Raw genomic sequence first — 6,596 nt, 5'->3', positions numbered from 1 at the left:
GAAAATCTGATCAAAGATTCACACAGAGGATTATTTCTGCATCATATAAGATCATAATTTTTTTGGGATAAACTTATACGGATAATATTACAATGTAATATAGCTTTAGGGCTTTTTGGTATTATTTGGTCTCTGTATAAGGTGCAATAAAGAAATCCTGCTAATGTGCATCTGATCATCTGATCAGCGTTACTGCGTCTGTGTGAGAGAAGGAACTTCTGACCTAAATCAAATTTTGCAAGTCATTGCTGCTGTTTGCAAGCTATTAAAGTGTTTGCATCCTTCTGCATTTGTATTATTTCCAAAAGAAGGAGCTGTCAGAAGCTAAAGCTGAACATTCACTCTGGTGTAAATTATATTTCAGAGATGCAAAGATGACCGATGAAGCTCAGTGGGAAGAACTGAATGGAAAGATCCTTCCAGTGGGTGAACTTAAGAGTGAGAGAGAGAGAGAGAGAGAGAGAGAGAGAGAGAGAGAGAGAGAGAGAGAGAGAGAGAGAGAGAGAGAGCGAGAGAGAGAGAGAGAGAGTATGGGAAAATAATACGCTGGATACAAACTGTGGATTCACTCCATTTATGCTTCTTTTGAGCATTGGTCACTGCAGGAAGTCAAGTCAGGTTAATATTAAAGAACATGGACATTTCTAAGGTCGACCTATAACAACTTATTTTTCAGCTTCGTCCTACCATAGAAACCCTGCCTCTTACATAACAATGCACAAACCTTGAACTAAAGCAATAATTAGAGAGCCTGCTGGCAAGCAGCGTAAATAAAGCAGGGAATACCGTGAGACATGCTGAGCTTGAACAGATATTTTGGAAAATATCAGAAACACTCGGCAGTCTGTTTCTTTTTATATTATTATTATTATTATTATTATTATTATTATTATTATTATTATTATTATTATTATTATTAATGCATCTGTTAATTACAAAACAAACAAACAAACAAACAAACAAACAAACAAACAAATAATAACCCTATTTTGTTTCTCAGGCCACACCATAGTGCCATGACACCATAGCATCTGAACAACAGCACTAACTACATCCCTAAGCTTACTTGCTCTTATAAACCTTTCGGTTCAAAATGATTGACGGTTCAAAAAAATCATTCATTCACGTGTTTTGCTGTCTCTGTAGCGTGTGCAAGCACCGATTTCGGTTGTTGGCCTCCTCTTCCCCCCCGCACCAGACTACTATTAAAAGGCGCTGACGTCAAAGCGGCGGCCATGTTTGGCGCGGGCAGAGAGTCTCCATTGAAGAAGAAGCTGCAGTAAAGCCACGCAGTACCAGCAGGAGCAGGCTTCAAAGCGGTCAGCTGCTGAATAGCGCACATCATCAGGTAGGGATGTGTTCTTTTTAGGACTGTAAACAGATTTCTTTATATGTTTTTAAAAAGAAAAAGTTTAAATGCTATAGATTGAAAAGATCAACCAAAGAAAGATTGCAGATTGACAGTGTTTTCGCTCAGAGCACTGAGCTCGTGTGTAGATGTGGTTAGTGTTGGTGTTGTGATTAGAAAGCTGGATATGAGATGATTATATAGATGCCGCGGGCCGGTGCGCACGATGTGGGCGGATTCTGCGCTTCAGCACCTGGGACAGCGACAGCGCTCTCAATCCCGACTGTTTAATCCCATTTCTGAGTCTAAATTATATTTAGCTAGATTATAGATTACACATTATAGATTCTAACGTCGAAAGGAAACGATGTACGCTGGGGATTTGTTTTTTTTGTTTGTTTTTTTTTGCCTTGCTTTTCTGTATTCTTCTAGACTTTTCCTTTCGAATTCGGTTTGACTATATATTATATTCTCTCTCGACAGACGTCGTGTTTTTCTGATCTCTTCTTCAATACGTCGTATTTATACACACGCCTTACTGCGGGGCTTTTACGCACCGCATGTGCATTTGGTTTTAGCCAAAATATTGCTAAGACATCTACAGGAAAGGAGAAGAATGATACTGACAAACAGGCGTGACGTGGAAAATAAATACATATATACTTAGATCACGGAAAATTGGGGATACTGGCGTCAGATGGCGTGATAAACTGCGACATAACATGAGAGAGAGAGAGAGAGAGAGAGAGAGAGAGAGAGAGAGAGAGAGAGAGAGAGAGAGAGAGAGAGAGAGAGAGGTGTTATTAAGCATCGCTGGTTTGTTGTCTTCTGTTATTATTACGCACAATAACGAGTGATAGAAAGGTAGAAACGGTCAAGTCGTGTGTATTTACGTGACGGGGGCACTAATTACCGTCCGTATCTTGTCAGTGATGGTCGGTGGGTGATGGGCGGGGCCTGGTTTGCGGGGGCGGGGGGGTGTATTGGGGAGAGACCCGCACTGACGGCGCATCTGCGGGATTGCTGGTGTTCACGTTCTAACGCAGTATTTTTTAACTTCATTTTTTTGGCCCTGGGTAAAAGCCATAATCAACATTAAACAAGAGCTTATTAAACAAGAGCAGGCATTTGGGGTTGCTGCATGCAGATCTGTCTCTGTCACGCGCCTGGCTATTTTGTGCTTTAGTTCATCTTTCGTTTTTATCTGCAGGGTGTTACTCTGGTTGTTAATGTTGTTGTTTTTTTAGTGTTTATACTTAAGCCATTTTTTTGTTTTAGCCATCGTCCTGGTAGTGATTAGTCATTGCACACTCGTGACGCAGGGGAGAGAGAGAGAGAGAGAGAGAGAGAGAGAGAGAGAGAGAGAGAGAGAGAGAGAGAGAGAGAGAGAGAGAGAGGAAAATATCATCTTCATGCTGTGCTTTCTGAGAGAGAGGGTGGAAAATCTCGAGAGCTCTTCACAGTGACCTCAAATATTGATAAAAGACCCCCCCCCCCCCCCCCAGACACCCTCAATGGAAAGGCATCTATTGTGTAGGCCTACATTGTGTTTGTGCTTTTTGTAAGGGACAGGTGGGCTTGATCAGGGCATGACTGTTTAATGCGGCTGTTGGACTGCAGCGCTGCTTCTGCTTCTGCTCGTCTCACTGAAATGGTGACTCACGACGCCGACCACGTACACCAATCTGCACCAATATTCACACCATGTCGCTGCTTTTCATGACATAAACGCGACGTCGTTAAGATGGAACCATTTGTTGATCAACATGGACGAGTGTTTTCTCTGATACAGTGACTGCTTTTCATGCAATCCGATATTTCACTGTCATCATGCAAAATGTGAGCATATATCAAATAAAAAATATATTAAAATTACAATATTTATCTTAAATTCTGATCTTTTTGAAAGCATAATTATAGACCTAGTCACATAAAGGTCTATGTAGCATAAAATGACAAGGGATTATATAGAAGGTGCACAATCCTGACTATATTTATTGCATTTATACAGACTACAGTAAGTAGTAAAGGATTTGAGTGAATATCTGGCTCGTGAGGGGTTTTTTTTGGATCACATGGTGTTTAGCATGAGTAATGTGAAGGGGTTTATATCAGCTGCCTGGTAGCGTTTTAATTTAAAATATTTGTTGGCATTCAAATATATCAGCATTCAGGCATGCGGTGCAATACATCAGGCTATTTAATGACCCTGAAGCAATCCCTTTATTATCAGATTTCTACACTCTACATTGTGTTGTTACAGAGTGCTCGGCTCCTCCTAGGTGATGGAAATGTATATCATCATTTATGTTGTGGGATCAATACAACAAAATAACATCAAGAGTTAAAACAGACATTTAACACTCACCTTTATCCAGAGTCACTTACATTTATGTCCTTTATACTGTATAAACCGAGCAGATAAAGGTTAAGGCTCTTGCTCAAGGTGCCAACAGTGGAGGCTTAGCAGTTCTGGGATGATTTGAACCCACAACCTTCTAAACAGTTGTCCATTATCTTAACCCCTGAGTTTCCTCTAACCTCACAACCTGCTGATTCAATAAATCATGACTATGCTCTGTTACACATTGAAGGACATTCTATATCATTTATTGCATTCATGATTAAGGGTGGAGAGCAATCCTTAATAACAACAACAACAACAACAACAACAACAATAATAATAATAATAATAATAATAATAATAATAATAATAATAATAATAATAATAATAATAATAATAATAATAATCTCATGATCAGTTTGGCAGAAGTTGTAGTTCTTCCATCAGAAAGAAAGCAGATATGTTTCCCATTTTTCATGCATGCATTATTTGTTGCATGCCAAGACTTTGACTTTCTCCACATTAAAAAAGTAAATGAGAAAAAAAATTTACTGTTATGTTTCTTTTAACGTAGGAGCAACATTGTTTAATGTTGAAGGAAATGATACTGAATAGAAAATATTGTTAATATAAAGAATATAGCTAAAAAAAAAGATAAGTTTCAAAAACGATAAGCTTTCGTAATGTCGGATTTCGAGTAGAAAGAGAGCAGAACACAGCGTAGAAAGCAAGAGAACTATATATATTTCTATCTGCCTGTCCTCTAATTTATTGTGTGATATAATTATTTGATTGTCCTGATATTTATCCTTATCTCCTGCTGTACAATCCTCTGGCTGCACTTACAGTAGCCACGGGGGTCTGAATAATCGTCTCCTCATCAGCTCTTCTTTTCCGTTCGCTTTAGTGATACTGCTGAGATGAACGTTTAATCTGAAAACAGACAGAGTGTAGATGAATACAATTTCAGACCAACAATAATCATGCTCACAAAGACCCCTTAAACATTTAAATGGAAAAGCACATGAATCTGTCATACACACAGGACTGAAGGAAGCTGTTCTTCATGTAACAAGCATCATCTAATGTCTTAGAGGTTCCACAGAGCAGTTTGAGAGTGGACAGATTAGAAAGGATGGATGTATGAATGGATGGATGTATGGATGAAGAGAGCAGTTAAAGAATATTGACAGGGAAAATAAAAGACAAGCATGATTAGTTCTACATGTGGAGAGAATCGGGATGAAGGTGTCATATGATACAGGGGGAAAAAATACAGGCATTTCTGGCTGTTTGATTTCACAGCAGGTGGCTGCAGGTCATAAGTTCGTGTTTGTATGCGACGGCAAATCCGCTTGACTGAGCCGTGTCACGGGTCAGACGCCAATCTAAAACCTGAGCGGCAAGGATTATAACACCACACACTAATCCCCTCCTTTGGCTGCACACATTCATTTCACTCGTATCCAATCCCTCTGGAAAAATGTCCTTCAGATTCTTTTAGTTAGTGCAAAATGATCCAGAATAAGGATGATGGCGAAACTACCGGAGTTTTCTTGAAGTACAGTAAAAGCTGTTTGTTGTGTGTTTCTAACACAAGTATACAATATGTCACTGTTACATCAGATGTCATCATTCTGAGAACCGAAGTGAACGTATTGTTTTGTATGTTGTTTATTGTACTTGGTTTTTTTTTTTTTGTTTTTTGCTGCTCATTAAAAATGTATCATTCCAACAAGCCAAGACCTGCAGCTTTCAGCTTAAAAGCTCCTGAGCTCTACGCTTCTTCTCACTACATATCTTTACGACCTGATCCTCATCGACTGGGTTTTCTGAGACGCAAATACGAAATGATGATTATAGCAAGAATCTTAATAATACGTACAAACGGGTGCATATGGAGCAATTCTTCGAAGAGAAGTGAAACAGTGAAAGACAGAAGTTGCTCATTTTGTATCTGAGGCTGAAGGATGGATCAGGATCAGGAATTCTCTCCTCCACATTTTGCTTCAATTACTGTTGTGGAAATGAGCAATACATTTAAGAGTGTTTATTTAACATAGAACTTGTCCATTCTGGTACTTATAATATCCTTAAAGTATTAATCAAAATCCTAAAGATGAAACACAAGCAACAATGATTGCATAAAATAAATTTGATTAAAGTCCTGCAAAAATAAATTTTCATTAGAAAAAAAAAAATCAGTAAAAAGACCATTAAAACAATTTAATTGTTTTGCTTATTACATTATTTAAAGTTATTTTTGTTTTATTTAATTTTTTTTTTTTTCATTTTTATTTAAAATAATTGCCATTAATATGATAAATATCCATCTCAATGATAAAATGCACAGATCATTTGATTACTGGTGTTAAGGTCCAAACCATCAGAAGCACATTTTTTCTCAAAAATTTGTTGCGGTTGGACGAGACACCAGTTTGGTTTGTGAACACCATCGGCATAATCAGACAAATCTATACAAATATCTTTCAGGAACACAAAAATCAATGTGACAGCTAACTCGGTCTCAACAGATTTTGACCTGTGGTGTGAGATACACGTGTGCAAGAGCACGAGAAGAACAGGAGCTCGATGTTCAATGTTCTTCTTTGAAGCCTGATCCATTACAGAACGAGGCTTCGAGGAAAATTTGAATACTAGTAATATTAGTATGTTGATCTTTGGCTATTTACATAAAGTGTTCATATTCCTATTTTCATATTTGTTATTTTTTTATATTTTGGACTTTATATTCAGTATTTGTAACATGGCTAGAACTTTGTTATTTGTATTTCTGTTATTTTATATACTTTAACCGAAAGTAGGTTGATCAGAAAATCTATGAAGCAAGAGACAGAGATTACAGTAGACGCAGTGACAGAGAGAGTTTATTACGAGTATGTG

At 37.9% G+C, this 6,596-nt stretch overlaps 1 protein-coding gene across 2 annotated transcripts in view; it reads left to right on the top strand.

Annotated features, from left to right (window-relative positions):
- The first annotated feature begins 1,190 nt into the window (after positions 1–1,190).
- snap25a (synaptosome associated protein 25a) overlaps positions 1,191–6,596 on the top strand; it is a 21,528-nt gene continuing 16,122 nt past the window's right edge. Inside the window, exon 1 of one of the 2 annotated variants that reach the window (XM_047801888.1) lies at positions 1,191–1,348. The gene's annotated coding sequence lies outside the window, so the exon portion shown is untranslated. The remainder of the gene's footprint in view (positions 1,349–6,596) is intronic. The other variant, XM_027153642.2, reaches the window with a different exon arrangement.

Source organism: Tachysurus fulvidraco, chromosome 16 (genome assembly GCF_022655615.1).
Source record: "Tachysurus fulvidraco isolate hzauxx_2018 chromosome 16, HZAU_PFXX_2.0, whole genome shotgun sequence".
Classification (NCBI taxonomy): Eukaryota; Metazoa; Chordata; class Actinopteri; order Siluriformes; family Bagridae; genus Tachysurus; species Tachysurus fulvidraco.
Note: the sequence above shows the minus strand (reverse complement) of the source record. Positions and strands in the feature narration are given on the sequence as shown.